Source organism: Ptychodera flava, chromosome 9 (genome assembly GCF_041260155.1).
Source record: "Ptychodera flava strain L36383 chromosome 9, AS_Pfla_20210202, whole genome shotgun sequence".
Taxonomy (NCBI): domain Eukaryota; kingdom Metazoa; phylum Hemichordata; class Enteropneusta; family Ptychoderidae; genus Ptychodera; species Ptychodera flava.
The window spans coordinates 14,407,706-14,427,027 of NC_091936.1; the positions used below are offsets into that span (position 1 = coordinate 14,407,706).

At 38.1% G+C, this 19,322-nt stretch overlaps 1 protein-coding gene across 8 annotated transcripts in view; it reads left to right on the plus strand.

The window, feature by feature from the left end:
• The window catches only part of LOC139140086 (RNA-binding motif, single-stranded-interacting protein 1-like), a 118,003-nt gene that overhangs the window by 74,675 nt on the left and 24,006 nt on the right, over positions 1-19,322 (plus strand). The gene's annotated exons all lie outside the window — the stretch shown is intronic.

The window sequence follows — 19,322 nt, forward strand, 5'->3', positions numbered from 1 at the left end:
AGAAAAAAATGTAAACAATAACAAAGCATTGAGCACGTATAGTCACTGTGTAAGTTAGTGTTTCAACATATTTTTTGGAGTGGAACAATAACGTGCAACTGACATGTGAAACAAAAATAGTGGAAAAAAGCATCAAAAGTTACAGCGTACTGCTACTGGTCGTTCAATGAGATTCATGTTAAGTTTGAAGTGTTCAGGTAACGTGGAAACAATGCTGTTGTTCCAAGTAGTTGTGCTTTCATTTCATGGCAGCAGTGAAAGCATGGTTGATACATTCCTATTGTAGTATTCAGCTTGAGAACGTCTCACAATCGTGCCTGTCATCACGTACACAAACAAAAATGACACGCAAAGACCGGTGGCAAACTCTATGTTTCTTTTAGACATTCTAGTTGCCGAGAGGAATAACAAATGTGAACTTTGTGCATGATTTGTAAATCCTAGCTTATTGCTGTTATGTCTTTCAGATGATTTACATTATTTACCTGTATTTTGCCCATATCCACGTTTTCTGTTTTGTTTTGTTTTTTTCAAGTTTTAGTGATGTTTTTGAACACGGTTGCTGGTCTGTTTATCACAGTTTGTATCTTGAATATCTAAGCTTCTGGTTTGCGAGTGGTATTTCTGTTTGAGCCGTCATGCCTTAATGACAGCCAGCTGTCAGTAGTGAAGCCCTGCTTGTTTGCTTATTCAGGTCACAGTGATCAGAAATGGGGGTCTGCTTTGGTAGCTAGCAACCGTGGGAGTCCACTTGGCCAGATTGTCTTTCTGTAGCTACGGGTATTGCTAGCATTGTTCCTAGTGTCACAGTGGTTTGCAGCAGTACCTGTTTTGCTTTCAATTTATGTCAGCACTCAGGCCGGTCTAAAACCTGGTTAGTGATTTCATAGGATGCATCTTAGGGACAGATATTCAGACTCTTAGCATTCTTTTCTTATCTATCACTTGTTGGAGCTCATTTTAAAGCTCTTGGAGTAAGAAAAATTTTCAGAGCCGTAGTATTTTCTAAATTGCAAATTTTTTTTCCCCCATAGAGTTAACACAGGGATGGCGGCCATTTTGAATTTCGAATATTGGTAAATGTAAGGTAATTTGTTTCTCTTGCACCAAACTTTGCATAATGACCGATGAGTTTTTTCCTCAATTTAGTAAAAGTGTGGTTGAAAGTTTCATCAAGGTAAGTTTGAGAAAAGTTTAAGTCTTTCACTTTTGAGGCACTGCTACCTTATGGCCTGGGTAATCCATCACAGAGCCACGAACATAGCCTGTTATATTCTGGAGGGTCAATGCCAGCTGTAGTGTCTGTATGGAGTGTCCACATCATTGATAGCATAATACATCTACTAGCATCAGTGTCAGTAATAGAATCACCTAGGTATTGGAATAGCCATGTGCCATGACAATAACCGTGATTGTGAAGCACTGTATGTGTAAAAAAAAATTTCTGTCATGCCTTGTACAGTTCTCTGAAAGTCCGAAGAAGTTATATCCATTCTGTTCACAAAGGAAGACTTTTTCAGTAGCACACAATACATTGTCATGGACTACCAGCCACACAAAAGAGGCGGAAACCCGATCCCAGTTTAACTTCTATTTGGGTCATGAACAATGACAGAGAGTTAGAGACGTGTGTGTGAATGTGCCATGGTCGGTGACACTGACAGAGGAAATGGTAAATTGAGAAGGAGGTTGAACTGCGGTAGAAAGAGACACTTAGGCCATATGCAGAACACCATGACAGTGGTTAATATTGTTGAATCGTGTGGTCAAATAGCGTTAAAACCTGGAGAATCAAATTAGCAGAAGACGAAATAAGGATCAAGACATGGTCAGACATGCATGTAGCAGAAGCAAAAAAGCCTGTTGATGAGAAGAAAACAGAAAAAATTTACCTGATTAATAGCACAAGTAAACATTACAGACGAAACGTACAGCTTTAAAGTTTCTTAATAAAACACCCATAGCAATCTATTTGCGTTAAGTCCAGTAGTGACAGGCTATTCAATTATGGAATGTAGGTCACCTTTAAATGCTTTGCGAGTGAAGAAAGCTTTTCACTTTTTTTTGTGCCGGCCATTCAAGACATTTTTAATGGCTCTGTAAAGCTTCAACAATCTGCAGGGTCAGAGGTCGCATAACTCCTAAGTCTTTAAACAGTGTTCGGTTCGGCCAATACAGATATATGCATGTTTATACGGGACGTGTTTCCATTCTGGAATTTCATTAGGGTGAGCCTTACATAAGGCAGGCTGATGTAGATTCGGTGCCTGGTGACAGTGCGATAGGTTTGTTGACTAAAGATGCAAACTGCACCAGGAGTACAAACTTGTGTTTGCCATAGGGGTTGGTACCGATACCCGTTTTGATCAACCGTATCTTTAGATCACAGAAAGTTAACCACAAACTGTATTCTGTAACAAATCTTCTCATGAATTAAGCTTTGCAAATGTAAGCTGTGAAAGTGGAAAATTCTGTGCAAGAATTATTTGCCATACAATTTCATTAATGTATAATAAAAACACTTAGTGTGTTGCTATAGCAGTGTCAGCTATATCACCCATCATAAACAAAAATTTTTTCTGCTGATTTTGATAAAGAAAGTGGTTGATTTTTAGCTACTATAGACTATAGTCTATAGAAGCTATTGGGATGGGTATCCGTCCGGCGTCCGTCGTCAGTCTGTATGTATGTATGTATGTATGTATGTATGTCCGTTTGTGAGGCGTCCGTCCACTCAAATATCTTGAGAACCGCAGTACTTACTGATTTGATATTTGTTGTGTAGATGAAAAATACGATTTTGAGAAACTATTTTTTTTAATTTTTTGATATTGTTGAAAATAGGCAAATTAATGCCAAAAAAGGTGTTTTTGGTAAAAAATCTTCTTCTTCATAACCGCTGGTCAGACAGCTTTGTTATTTGGTATACAGGTCCCTAGGGGTAACCCAACTTAGACTTGTTCAAATTGTGATGAAATATGCAAATCTGTATTTTAAGGAATTTTTTTGTCATTTTTGGTCAAAATTTGACTCACATTGTATGTAATTCTTGTACTGTATAAACCCTATCAATTCACCCAGAAAAAAATAATTAATATGATTTTAAATAATTGAATTAATTAGGAAATCATCAAAGCCAAAATAATTTTAGTGTAGAATTATCAGAAAGTTCAACTTTTTTTGACAGTTCATAGTGAAATGCTTACCATCTTGGAGGATTAAAACATGTAGAGGCAACTTTCCTGAATCCCAACTTTGACATATTCTGAACCGTCATTTATTGTGCCCTGTATGTTATCTAAAAGAAATTGCTCAAAATAGTCAATAGAGATAGAGATAGAGATAGAGAAAGTTCTAATTTCCATTTATGGTTGACTTGGTAAGGATAAAATAAAATACTTTTTGAGGAAAAAAATAGAGTGGTCAATTAAAAGAGTGGTCAAAGTGATAGGGTTTTTATGGTAAAGCTGGCTGTATAAAGATTCCTCATGTGCTATTTATAGCAATTATGCAATCTGTGTAAACAGTGCAATTAAAGTGTAACATGATTCCTTATAATGCTTTTGATGACCTTGAACTTCTTAAGTTTCAAACCTTTGTCTCTTCAGTGTGCTTTCTCTGAGTACGTACAGTCTCAACTTATTAAACAGAACTCACAATGTTAATCAAAGATATCCACCTTCTTCATCAATACATGTGTCACAAAAGGTTATTCTCTACATAACTCAACAGAGCTCTGTCAACTGTTGAGTTGCTTGTTCTTTCAAAACCGCTGGTCAGACAGCTTTAATATTTAGTTTACTTGTCCGTAGGATGACCTTAGTGAGATAATTTCATACAGTAAGGAAATACTTAATTTTGTATCCATGTCTATAGTAGCTTCAGGGACTTTGGCCCTATTTTTATAATAGTTGGCCATAGTATTTTAAAATTTGTACCTGTTAAATTCTGATGGAAACTGCACTGTGTCCACCAAAGCAGAGAATAAGTATGTGCAAATTACACATCAGAACTTTATGGAGAATTCTTGTATTTGTTGAAATTTGCATTTCTCTGTGAGATAAGCCAACCGTATGCCATTGAATCTCTTGATTGATAACTTAACAGCCAATCATAACTCACCATAGAAACTGATAACGCTTCCTTCCTCACATCTGCCGGTTGGTTGAATTAGAAATGGAAATAGGTCAATTGTTGTGGTGGGTATTACTGTGACAGTAGTTCCAGTGTTCTGTACACCATCCAAGCACCAACACATAGTTCAATTGCCAGGCACCTGAAGGGGCGTCAGTGTTATAGTTTGTGATCTCCATCCTGATAGCATTGCTAAAAGTTGTAAATCTCCCATGTTAATGGTCCTGGTAGGCAGCTTCGAACTTGAGGCTGACAGATAAATATATTGAGATTTTTTTCACCTCACAGCATATGATAGGAAGTTTTATCTTTAGCAATCATTAACACATGATATTGATTAACTGTGATAAATGCTTTGCAAAATATTACAAAAGAATTTAGTCTAAAAGACTCGTTCCTGTTCCTTCTTCTCTTCAATATATTTGTAAGTTATCCTTGCAAGCCACAGCTTGGCTTAATTTCTCATCGGAAAAAGTTTTCATCTGAGTCAGACTTTACTGAAATATATGAAACATGGTTATTCTTACTCCTTGTCTAGACTTGACACATTTCAAAATATTGATGTTTATATGATGTTCACGCATACATAGCAACAATAGCTATGCTACACACACTTGGTAAAACATTTACCACAAGGTAGCTTGTATGAATCGAAAAAGTTATCCAACCAGCCGGACAAAGATTTGTGAGAATTTGAATCCGAATCCTAGTCTTAATCTTCAAATGGTGAAAATTTGCCATGGTAACAGCCAATCACCAGCTGATTACATGAGAATTACGGTAGTACGGTGAAATGGACAAGACATTGCTGTGCTAGGCTTTAGTTTCAGTAAATTAAACTTTTTAATAGTAAAAAAGCATTCACAGATATTATTTCCAGAGTTCATATCAAGTGGAAAGGTCATGTTGATATCGGTTTGAAGGGAAGATATTTACTATAACAGAAATCCCAGTTGATTTATTCCTGCAGAGGAAGTATCCAAATGTTGAAAATAATGTGTTCCATGAGGAAGTGTTTGATCACCCTGTTTGTAATTTGGTAGACGTTCAGGTCCATTGGAGTCACTGACATTTTTATCAATAGTCAGTATAATGGATGATTTGCAATAATTGGTCTGTGTGAATAGCTGTATTGATTGATTAATTGACAATTCGCAACTGGGGCGGATGTTTGGTTGACATTTCGGGGGGAAAGTGTCATGGTCAATTTCAGTACTGGAGCTGTTTTGCAAATTGTAGGTCAGTCTGATAATGTGCATCATGAATTTTGGTTGATTTTCACACTGATATAGATGTATGAGTGTACGCTGCAAAAGCGCTGATCGCAATTGACGTCATTTTTCTCTCATTAATATGCATAAATAAATACTTGTCTGCATTTTCTGCATAAATGACCAAAATAAAACCTGATAGTGCTACAATCACTACTTAAAGTCACACTAATTCATATAAATTTATGGCTCAGACTACAAGCTGCAACAACAGTCGCGCATTCAACAACAAAATTTGTCTGAATTTAGGCAGCGTTGTCAGAAGTTACACGTGTGCAGCTATATTTAGTAACAAACCCGAAATCGCGATCAATGCTATTACTTCATATTTGCATAAAAATGATGATATTACTGGAATATCCAATTGGAATGATTCAGTTCGATGGAAAAATGCAATCAAAGTTTGACAGTTTTCAGAGTAATATATTATGGGCATTCATGTGAGTAAGCATTGACATATTAGCGGAGGGATGAGATCTTTATATTCTTTGAAAATGCTTGCGGACATGTTGGAGGAACCATAGGCATTGACAGCAAAGTGGGATGGATCTTTTGGGACTCTAAACACAATGATAAACACTGTTACAGAAAGATGAACTGGTTCAGTGTCAGGGATGGCCAGAGGTCACTGAAGAGTACGCCAACAGCAGCCTTGGAACAGTGGCAGCAGTGAGAAAAAAGCGACACAAAATAATATCATTCTGTCTGAAAGAGCCAGTGATGGATTTTTCACTTTTTGGCTTTAATTTCTACAGTTTCTTATTGTACGGTATTCCCAAACATGTGTCGAGATACATAGTATTCAGCCTGTCAACTCAGTCTGTACATGTGTAAACTGCATTGGTATTGTCTACAAGTGAATTCTGGTCCGGACTAGAATTCAAATGTAAGCAATAACTGCATTTTAAACGCACTGACACTGAGTTCACAAGCTAAATATGTGGGTGATGCAGCTTTGCTCTTTGGAGTAGAACGAGAACTTGCATTTGAAATATGAAATGAAAAAATCGTGAAAAAATCATCAAAAGTTAACAGCTTTAATACTGGCCCTTCAGCCTTTCAGAGATTTTATTTAGGATTGTGACAGAAAGTTGGCACAACTGTTGGCTCACTTAGTCTAAAGAATCAAACAAAGATGAATTGCATTGTTTGTTGTATCAATCAATAAATAGAACTTCTCATATCAGTGACAGTTCCCAGGTAAAGGTAACCTAGAGTGGTCTTCACAAGTAAAGGTTGACTTTAGACATAATATACGAGAAGCTCGTTTATAACTTCAGCTTTCTGTAGTATCCTTTCTTTCGGTGGATTACTAACTTGCTCTGACTCCTTGAACAGACCAAAGGTCCTTGCAATCTTTCTAGGACAGAGAAACCTCCCTACGGGGCTGTGAGATTGATGTACTAAATATGCCACAAATCCTGGTTTACTCTCTCTCTCTCTCCTGTTGTTTGTTCACTTGATGCCAAAGTGCCACTCTTCAGCCATTTCCCCCTCTGGTGGGAAAGTTTGTAGTACGCTTCAGTTGGCTCCAGTTATGCCAGCAACTTTTTAACCGCAACTTTTCACCAGCACGATGAAAGCAATACATACTGAGCTATGTAATAACATTTTAGAGTCTATGAAAGCAATAACTTTTTAAGCTCTGCGAGAGTGCTCCAAGCACACACACCAACTAGCGAAAAGGTTACGTTGCACAACAGATGTTGGAATTTCCAGCATGTCAGGTTCTCTCTACAGTCACCTTGTCAAGTTACAGACTGTTTATTGAAACCTGGTCAATAAGACTGATTCCTGATGATGTCACAGGGTCAGAGTTCTTGTCATGTGTGGAATAATACATATTTTTCTGAAAAATTTCAGGGAGACTTTCATAAACTACTCTTATGGGAAAGGTGGAATTTGTGATTAAAAGTATAAAAATCACAAATGCTCTGGAAAGTGAGTCAATATATGTACAATGACCAATTTGGGCATAGAGACAGGCATTTCTAGTGTGTGTGGAGAGAACACACTGATTTATGTCTTCATGGCATTATTTTGCAACGAAAACTGGTGCAAAACATCGCCAAAAAGTAGGCAAAGCTCTAGGAGCCATTGGTGACATGATTGAATAGTTTAGTCACTAAATTGAAAGCTGGCAATTTTTGTTGCAACAAAAACGGGCAAATGTAAAGCACTGTCTGTTGTAATATTTACTATGCTATGTTTTGTCATCACCCAATAAACAACATCAATAGTTATGGTGAAACCATATAATAGTACTGGGTATGTTCCTCAAGTGTTTTTGATGAATTTTGCAGAAGTATTCCAACACTGATCAACAATACATTTTACTGTGTTATAGTGTGTTGTTTTGATTCAGCTCAGTTAATATGGCATAAATTAAACTCTGTAGTACTTTAATGTGTTATATATTTATTATACTCTGTCACCTTGTAATTTCCTTGCCCCCACAACTAGTTTCAGCTGCTTGGAAACAGATTGCACACAGCTAATGGCAGACCATCTTCCAGAGCTTTGTGTGAGCAGAGATGACAAAAATTGACCAGAAATGCTCCTGATTTGAGCAGATCCTTCAACTTTTAGCTTTTCTGCCTGATCTTTGTCAACATCCATGCTTACAACCAGTACAATGACTCGTCTTAATGTAACACATACTTTGAGGGAGTTAGGGGAGGTAGCTATAATGGCCGATGGCCTCGGGTTTTCAAGTTGTACTGGTATCAGGAGTTGCTTTTGTGTCTCAAGCCTTGAGAAATGTCTCTACTGTAACATCTCACAGGGTGTGAAAAATTGTTAATCTGCACTTATATGTAGATTAACATCTTCAAGAAATTTGAAATAGGGAATTTTTTTTTGTCAGTTGTGATAAGGATTTTTTTTGTCAGGTGTGGTAGGGTACCTTGCTTTTCGTAGGAGGGACTGCGATCTCCACAGTGCTTACACAGGGAGAGAGATCGGTGAAAGCATTTACAATAGTGTTGGAATGGTGACTGTTTAAGTTGACTGGAATGTTGTTTGATAATAGCAGGGAGGGTTTTTTTTGTGATTCGGCTATTGTACAGCAGGTGCAAATTAGGGGGAAATTACAGCAGGGGCAGTATGCCAGTCCCACTGTCCAAACTTTGCAGAGTTTGGATAGTGAATATAAACTGCTTTGATTTGCCATAGAGATGTATGCCATGTACAAAGTGTGGTCGGTCATTGTCATCTGTCCGACAATCAATGGCAGGAGGTACAGGTAAATCTTACTGGAAAGGCCGATAATCTCACATGGCTTGGCTGTTGTAGTCAAACTGAATAATGGGCATAAGAGGTGTATAAGTAGGAGAATCTTTGTTGGTGGAGGGGATCAAAAGGAGGAGGGGTTTGAAATATGTGGGGATATCGAAGGCTACTGGAGGGAAAACGTTTCTTCATACTTCTCACACTAATTGGTAGTGTTATCCCTTTGGTAAATAGATGAGTATTGGATGAAGAATGGAGGCCATCACTTTGGCCATCGGTGTGTGTGTGTGTGTGTGTGTGTGTGTGTGTAGTGATAGGCTTTTTGGCTGTACAGGGGTCAAGCAGGCTGCCTCAAGGACAGACAACACTATTTTGATACAAGTCAGGCTCTTGTCAGGGAGAGAGAAGCTGAAAAAGGGGAAGAAATTAGCTTTTGTCATCACTGGAGAGATTATATAAGGCAGAATTTCCACTATAATGGTTTGTCAATGAAGGCATGTTTGTGTTTCTATTGTAGTGGGCCAGTACCTTTGTATTGGAGAAATGCATTAGAGTTCTCTGAACAATGTAGCAGGGGTTTATTTTTAGATGACAGGGGTCAGCAGTTAATCACAATATCAATCAGAAATATTTATGAATACTTTTGAGCTTATTATGTTTTGTATAAATGGACGCTATTGACTACATAATACTATGTACAATATTAAACTCGGAAGTCTTTGTATATTTTGGCTCAATTGCAAATGAAATGGCTAAGTTGACTGACTATATAGGAAGTTGTTGATTTTTTTAACACAAACATGCCTACGCTCCTATACGAGTAAAAGTTGCAGTTTACAAAATGCAATCTTTATGGAAGCATAATGATAATTAACTTTGGACTTTAGAGTCCAAATCAAGTCTTTTGACATTATAGGGAAATTTTCACATGTTGTTTGACCTGAATTAAGTAATTTTAATTCTTAGTTGCTATCAGGATGATGTAAATTAGATGCCTGCCATGTTTTAAAGTCAGGCCAGGTGCAGGTTTACCTATACTGTAGAGGCTTTCATACATCTTTGGATAAGGTTGAATGAGGCAACCATACTCAAGATAGTCTGTCATTTCTTTCCTCCACTGAGCTCACATCTCCCCCTGACACAGTGGCAACGCTTAATGAGAGGAAGGCAGTGGGAAGGTCACATAAAGGTCAAACAGTTCCTCTTCCACTGCGACATATCCCAGATAAGATAAATCCGTTTGGGTGCTTTAGATGCTTGATTGAGGTGAAACCGCAAAATTTTTAACACAAAAAGGTCAACCTCTAATGAAAACGGCCATGAGAGATACACATTTCACATTTTAGCTAGGGATAAAAATGGAAGATTTAAACTATGCTGTGAATTGTGTTATCTTTATGAGGTTTTATGGCAGGAACTCCCTGCATCGGTTGTCAATATTTTCAATCTATTTGCAATGGACTTCGGGACTGAAGTGGATCCATAGAATAGCTTATATTTTGGTATCAAGAACTGCAGTATTTGACCACATTTATCAATAAATATCTGAACAGTGAATACATGAACTTCCCAGTCAGCAACTGAAAATGAGGAAGAAATTTTTGTTTAAAAAAAAAGAAGTGAATGCTCAAAAACTGATGACCCTGGAAGAGGCAAATTAAATATTGACATTAAAAAAACCGAAATGTGAGGGAAAAAGAAAAACTGTAATACCCGATATTTGTGTGATTGTGATTGTTTTTTTACACAATAATTATACATAAGTTTGATCAAATGACAAAATGTTGAGATTTAATGGACACTTTACAAAGGGCATGTTGCATTAATCACCAGTAAGTTAGGGTAGCCATCAAGGGTTAGGGTAGACAGAGGCCCCCCAAAAAGACGTCAGTTCTTGTCAAGGTATGTTTGTCCAATGATCTTTAGTCAGCTTTAAGAAGTCAAATTTATCAATTTTGAAGTCTGGAAGTGTATTTTGATTTCAAAGATATATTTGATTTGAATCAAACCCTTGATTCATTTGTCTTTAACTTTTAATAATTATCAATAAATAGGATAGCATGGGTGTGAACGGGGTACTTTAATATGCTGTGGCAAATAAAACCAATGTGTTTTTGTGAAAATAGCATTGCAAAGCATAGGCTTAGGGGTTCTAGCTGTGAGAAAATGTATGCACCGAAGTAGAGGGAAATTTGCCATACAATTGCATGCACAAGACGGGGAAAAAATCTAGCTGTTGTTTTGCATGCTGTGTGCCACCTTATCATGATCCGTACCGGATTTGCTGTTTAATGAGACGTGGTTCTCACCAGGAAATAAATAATTAGGGAAAGAAAGGAAAGCCGACAACGAAACAAAAGGCAGGTTGTCATGGTGATATGCAGAACGTTTAGCAAAAGAGATGGCAAGCATTTAAAATATGTGAAGGTAGTTGCAACACCGCATTAGTGGGAGTGGTTCTAACAGAATGAGCTTTAACTTTTTTCTGTGAAGTGGAAAATGATAGGAGTGGTTTGGAATTCGCTAGGGATTGCAGTTTGCTTTGATGTTGAGCAGTGTCAGTGCTCTTGTGGTCATTGATCTAGACGACTGGGTCATAATGGGAATTACAGAGACTTGACAATTCACTGCGTCATCTTGTTCTCACACGGGACGATCTCATTGAGGTCTCCTCTTCTTCTTTGTGTGTATGCCCATCACATCATTGCTCTGGGGAATATGTATGTGTCTTGTTCAAAATTGGGTGGGACACGCTTTGAAGTTAAAACTATACATGTGCTTTGTATTTAGAAAGATTTGGCACCGGAGGAAGGAAATGGATTATGTGTAATTCAGGGGGATTTATATTTCAAAGTCGAAATTTGCCAACCTGGCTTTACAGAGTGTAACAGTTTCACAGAATATTCAAATAATGTCATGACTTCAGGTTTCGATTTCTGCATGGTCAGTGACATATTACCAAATATTGTCACTCGAAACTAAATAAATCTTACATGGCTTTAAATTCTATCAGTTAATGTCTACAGTGTCTCAGTCGTTGAGATAACGATGCAAAGATAGTATATGCGCAATGCTCATATTTTCACAGTTTTCATTGTATATTGTATCTTATCGCCAGACATCTCTGTTTCGCAGCTTTAGAATTGAATCGAGTTTTGAGATTTCAACGTCATATTTTTTATAATCATAAGTGCTCAGGAACTGAAATATATAGTTTATAGTTTGAACTTTGAGAAGGAAACTGAAACTATGATTATTCTTGTGGTAAATAATATATGCGATCAGTGTTTGAATGCCACATGCTGGTTTTAGATAGACACAAGTGAGTATGGCAAAAGTTAATGGTTTCTAGCAGTGAATATGTTGAGAAGAACATTGAGAAAGAGAGAGAGAGAGAGAGAGAGAGAGAGAGAGAGAGAGAGAGAGAGAGAGAGAGACAAACTGTCATAACCTGGTGGAATACCAAAGTAGAGTCCTTAGTTATAATAATGATTTTGAGTACAAGTATTTGAATTTGTAGGATAATGAGTTGACAACGAACATAATTTCTGTTCATGAGTATTCAAAATTGGCACGCATTCCTAAAGCAGACAATCTTTTATTTCCTATTCTTGAATATTTATGTAATTTTATTATAATGTCCTCTCTATTATATAGTGGAGTTTCTGCGATTTCAAACAAGAAGCTCTGTCTCTTGTATTCATACGACCAAAAAAGTTACAGATATTGTAGTGTCTGGCAAATGCTTTTATTGGATTATATTGTTCCCATGACAAGGGAATGCCATTCCGAAGAGTCTGCTGCCATGGTAACCGCGGTCAGCCATGTTCTTTTTTAGGGCAGGAGGTAGCTTATTAGTCCCCACGGACACCGTCCGGGGGGACTTATAGGTTTGGTCATGTCCGTGCGTGCGTCCGTGCGTGCGTGCGTGCGTGCGTGTGTGCGTCCGTCCGTGCGTCCGTCCGTTCACGCAGATATCTCAGAGATGCAAGGAGCGATTTCATTCAAACTTGGTACAAGGATTACTTCATATGTCATACAGATGCACGTCGATTTGTTTTGTGATAAGATCCAATATGGCCGCCAGGCGGCCATTTTATTACGATATTTTCATGTACAGAGCCATAACTCAGACATGTTTCAACCGATTTTATTCAAAGTTGGTACAAGGACTTTGACCAATGTCATAGATATGCATGTCGATTTGTTTTGTGATACAATCCAATATGGCCGCCAGGCGGCCATTTTATTACAATTTTTTCATGTATAGAGCCAAAACTCAGGCATATCTCAACCGATTTTATTCCAAGTTGGTACAAGGACATTGACCTATGTCACACATATGTACGTCTATTTGTTATGTGACACGATCCAATATGGCCGCTAGGCAGCCATTTATTACGATGTTTTCATGTACAGAGCCATAATACTCAGACATGTATCAAGCGAATTTATTCAAAGTTGGTACAAGGACATTGACCTATGTCACACATATGTACGTCTATTTGTTATGTGATACGATCCAATATGGCCGCTAGGCAGCCATTTTATTACGATGTTTTCATGTACAGAGCCATAATACTCAGACATGTATCAAGCGAATTTATTCAAAGTTGGTACAAGGAGATTGACTACTGTCATACATATGCATGTCAATTTGTTATGTGATACGATCCAATATGGCTGCCGTGCGGCCATTTTGTTACGATTTTTCATGTACAGAGCCATAATACCAGTATTGTCCTTAGAAGCCGGGTGCCGGGTAAATAACCCGGCTGTTTTGCATTTTTTCCCGGCTACTTTTAACGTAATTAGATTATTTTTATAGACCTGTAATTTCGGGATTGCACTGCCAGCTGTTAGACGGCACACGTACGATTAGCAGTTTCGCGATCCCTTTCCCCGCATGGAACTGCACAAACATAAAACAGTTTCTAAATACCAGTTTGTGACTTTTTGAGCCCGATCTTTTATTTGTTAAATAGTGTGATTGGCTGATGGACGCACCTATGGTGTTGTCTTTGTTACGAGCAGTGTGTGAAGGTCATCTTAGGTCATATTTAACGATGGCGTGAAAAAAGAGAAATGTGGCGTCGACCACTGGCACCTTGCCGATGGAATATTTTTTCCCGAATAAAGCCCGTTCGAAAGGTATACTTGATTCCAACAATATATTTAGTTTATGTGTGAAAAACTTCAATTTCGCTGAATTTGTGAGAGAAAAGGGCCGAAAAGATGTGATTTTGATCGACGATTCGAAGTTCATGAGACAGTGCAGCTAGAATTCCGCCGCCGCGCTGGCTGCCAACGTCACTTCGAGCTTCCAGTATGATCTTCTCAACAAATCAAGTTATTGTCAGAGCAATACCAACGTATTGTCTAGATTTAAAAACAACGAGCTAGAACTGATTAGTTTAAGAACAAACTGTTTATTTGAATGGGTATTTTTTTCATTGATTACTTTTACGTACAAGAATCCACGGTCACAGGCATGTGTGTTGCCAACCGGCGCATCATCGGCTTCACAGTGGCGCTGATCTCCTGTTGTTATACGTCGTGCATTCCGGCATGGGTTCAATTTCACTGCACCTCTCTAGCTCTATGTTCTCCATGTTGGGTTGCCGGATAGTGTCTTTCGATGGATCCTCTGCATTATTTTTTTTCACGGACTCGTGGAGCAAATTTGAAAGAAAATAGAGTTGTTTCCTTCCGACGCCATGCTGCATATCTGCTTTGAACAAATTTGGGGACAGCGAGACGCGATGATCGCGCACGGTTTGCATTTAATTTGTTGCAACATTTCTGTTAATCACTCACTTTGTGTCATAAGTTTCAGAAACTATCGCTCGTCATAACAATGAAAAAATGCGTAGAGACTCAATCCAATGCGTAAATATTATTACGTATTGGATCGTCTGTCTACGCATTTTTTCATTGTTATGAGTTTTCTATGTACGCATTTTTTTTTTGCGTAAATGCGAACACTGTTACAGTGAATTATCTTACCAATGTTTTTTAACGAAAGCGAATGTGTTTTTATTAGAATACTGTCGGTATTTTGAATTTTCCATCCTGATTTTGGGAAATGAGCAATGAAATGAGCAGACTGCAGGTGATTTAAGATTAAATGTTAAATCTTCAATGCAAATAAAGCCATAAGTGTGTCATAAATAATACAAACAAAACAAAATCATGTTTGTTTGTTTTGTTGTATGTGAGCCACGTCTAAGACACACAACAAAAGTACTGTTTCAGTCTCAGCTAAATGTCACTTCAGATGCCACCAGAGAACACCATTTCCACTCCAAAATTTCATTTTTCTCCTTCGCGAGAGGGGGACACCCCCCTCTCGCGCTCTTCCCCCCTCGTTCGCTACGCTCACTCGCTGCTCGCGTCGCTTCGCTCCCTCGCAGTCAACCCGTCTACTTTCTTTATTACCCGGCTACTTTTAAATATAAGGACAACACTGTAATACTCAGGCATATCTCAACCGATTTTATTCAAAGTTGGTACAAGGACATTAACCTATGTCATACATATGTAGGTCTTTCTTGTATGTAGGTCATTCTTGGCCATTGAGCGCTATCTGTATCAAAGTATTTTTATCACAGACCTAATTAATGAAGAGGACTCTATCCTCTCTGAGGACATGTAATCAAAGTACCCATTAACAAGTGGGGACTGTGTCATCAACGATGACTTATTTCCCAGAAGGAGTTGAATGAAAAAAAAAGAACCTGATAAGACTGCTATTTGGATTTTGATCTCTGAGAGTGTCCCACCTATAAGTGCGTGTTTTAGGATTGTCAAAATATTTTGATCTGCAGAAAATAAAAAGGTTGTGGGGAAAAAAGTTTCAATATTTAGGGTGAGTGCATACTTTTTGATGAATCGATATCGTAAAAATAAAGAATCTGGCATGAGACCCACACAATGTGCCTTTGAGGTGCTGTTGTAGCCACTGTGGGTGTTCGTTTGATCTTTGTATGTCACCGTGAAGTAAGCTCAAACGTTAAAACTTGCTGAGTGTCATTTACAGATCAAGCAGATACTGCAAACAAATGTACTGTTGGTTTTCTCCTATCTTTTTAAAAGCAGTTGGAAAGTTGAACATTTCTGGAAGTAACATGTTGCTACCTGCTACCGACCTTGTACAAATGTACAGCCAATGAGGAGACTTGTTTCATGGGGGGATTGTGTTCATGTAGATGTGAAAATCACTGATTGGCTGGCTGTCAAAATGCTACATCCAATGAAAATTGCTATTGGTTATAGGTTGTTTTATAGTCACATGAGAATAGTCTTAGGTCTGCTATCAAATGGGCTCTAGGTATGAATAGAAGGTATGTTTTGAAAAAAATAGATTATGACATTATTCATATAGCAGACGCATCATTGTCTGAGAAACTAGAAATACACAAAAAGATATGAAAATGAATTTGATGTAATATGTTTAAGATTTATAAAAAGTATACTCACACCAAATCGTTCCAGCAATTGAAAGAATATAAAATTTCCATTCTATGACTCATTTATAGAGAATTTATTCAGTGTTCTTTAAGTCAGCCACCTACATTTTTTCATGTATACATGTTACCGTGAGTCGTGGTTTTGGTGAAGCAACTTTGTCCAGTAATGTGGAAATACTCACTTTACGTTAGCTGAATCTTTTTTCATTGTCTTTGTGAGTTGCTGATATACCATTGGCATGTTAGGCACACGGCAAGCCAGACAGAAGCCAAGGGAATTGATTCCCTTTAATCTCCCAATCCATTTGTAATGATTGACCCAACATGGGTTGGCCTGTTAAGGTCAAAGGTTAAGCAGTAAATTCTGGAAGTGAGGGAGGAAAATAAGATTTATAAGATCAAAAGAATGATATCTGTAAGTCAGTGAATTGACTTCTCTTTATTTAAATCAAATCGCAGGGATGACAGTCTGGTCGGAGTGGGCTGGTCAGTCAACTCCGGAGTCTGGTACTCATTCCAGAATGTCAATTGAAGAACAGATCATTTGAGATACATAAAGGTTTAGTCATTAAGACCTTATCTGTTACAATGTTGCTGGACAGGAAATGTCACTTCATACGGTCAATTGCATGGATGAGGTCACTTGCCTCTTCTAATCTTGACCAGCTCATCAAAGAGTGAAATTTTTAGTCATGTCTGATGTACTCTGACCCAAAGTTCAAGAAAGACACTGTGAAGGCAGCTAGGATAGATCAACAGAGGATGTTCAACTTGAGTAGAGACATTGATGAATTGGGGACAATCAGCGCCAAATCCGAGCTGACTGATTGGAAATATATGTCATGGTGATAGCTCTATCTGCAGAGCAGTCTCAGTGATTGTGGAAGTAGGTATGAGTGATTACACACCACAGATAGCCAGCAATGACAGATATTTTAAAAGATTCCGTGTCAGAACATCTTTTCTCTGCTAACCTATGTATTATCATATTATGGTTCAAGTCCTGATAGGCTGAAAATTAGGGTTTGATTTTGTGTAATACTGTCATTTGATTTTGTCGCACCGAATCAAGAACCAGATTATGCAAAAGCTGTATTTGTAAAAAATATACGGTACATTTCCGTAAAAATTCGAGCTTTTTCGGGACTATGACATCAATGATTTCTACTTTGGATATTCTATCATTATCATAAAAATTTTAAATTGACAAGTTCCGTTGCTGACACAAAAAACTCAAAGAAACTATTCACTAAAAAAATGAAGTTATTTCTTTGGGGGTGCAGCCTGCGTATTGTAAGGACCCGGGTCAAAGGTCTGGGTCAACATACTGTGAGAGACACTGTTGCTATTGACTAAAACTTATTAGGTACACATTTGACACATTCCACAGACCTTAGTGGCCTGGACATCTGGGGACAAGGTCTCATCTGAAGTCTGTGATAAAATAATAAGTGGTCTCAAGTCGTTGTGTTTCAGACATGTAGAAACACAACCTTGTCACCATTTAGAAGAAGGGCGTGCAGAAAGTTTTGTAAATTTTTTTGTGACTTTCATTTCAATGTTCAGACTTGCATTTCTCAGGGTAGATGAATTATCAAGTACCCAACAATAAGTATTTGCCCTTTGGTTTTAGGTGATACTACTACTCACATGTTCAACTTACACTGATATTTGGGGGGTGGGGTGGAGGGTGGGGGTGGGGGTGGGGGAGAGAAGACTATGCCTGTGATGTGAACCTGGCCAATTTGTCAAACTGGTGGAAACAGTGCAAGGGTCTTGACGTGCATTATGTGTGTTCCTGTGTAGTATCACATAGTAGCTGCTTCCCAGGTCAGATAGTGTGGTCTCTTGAATGGCACCGCAAACTTTGGGGGCAGGGTGGATCCAATGGGATGCATGTGTATAGTTTGAACTTTGGTAGCCTCATTTCTATGAAAGGTATGCTGGTAGCAGGGTAATGGCCATTTAAACCCACATCCCGGATGAGCTTGTGGTTTCTTGTTGACCACAAGCCTGGCAGAGGATATGTATGGGCCGTATACATGTAGTACAGTATAAACCCATGTTCAATGAAGGATCATCATGGATCATAGTGGATATATCCGGTGATGAAGATAGAATCCACTTAGTCAGGTCAACTGGAAACATGACTGAGTATCACTGAAGCTGACAGCAATAAATCCGCAGAGTAGAATCCCAATTTGTTTGGTTTCCGTCATCGTTAAATGTCAAACAATCAAGACTGAAATGCAAGAGTAATTATTGCACATCTCTTTCCTGTCCCCGGCTTGTTTCAAGTCATGCTATGAATTTTCTGTTTCATCGAAGATCAAGGTGAACCTCGGTGAACACTAAGCAAAAACGTGCATTTTTCAAAATTTTCGATGCTGTACAATATCCTACTGCGTCACCCAATTGCTGACAGGGCATTCGTGGTTGCCATGGCTACGAATGATGACATTTCCATGGGAATGCTATCCACTTCAGGTTCTTTTCTAGATTTCACGCTTCTGGACACTCTTCTCGCACGAGTCTGATTGGTGCTGGCATGAACAGGATCTTGAAGGGAACAAGTACCGACATGAAAGCAAAGCAGCGCTGTATGAATTAATGACAGTGCACTGCCTGACATTGCAGATATATATTACATGTTGAAAATCACTGATAACGAAATCACCAGTCCAAGATCCTAGGCCACTGATCTATGTACTCAGATTTGCTGCACTGTCAGTCCCTGCAGACCAGTGTAGTTGGTAATATCCTGCGTATGCACCATCAAATAGGATCTAGGACATGACTTAAAGATTAAAGGGCCATTACCTGGAATGTTTGACGATATTCTCATTGTCTTTCTGTTTAATAAAACACAAAGTTTCTCAAGTATGTTGAAATGCAAAGTGTTAGCCATTTCAACATGGCAAATTGTGAAAAATATGCAAGTTAATGTTCACAAATGAATTCTAGTCCAGACAATTAAAATCATTCTCCATAATAACACTGGACTTTACACATACGAAGGCAGTATAACAAGGTGAAAACACTTTTCCGCAAGATTTTACAAGTAGAACAAGAAACTGTATTTTGCTAACAAGAAACCAAATATTGGGAAATAACCTAAAAACAAATGTTCGGCTTCAATATGAAGCTTTAATTAAACATTGCAATAGAGATTGGTTAATGCAATCAGATTGTAGATGGACTTGCCCAACGATGTATT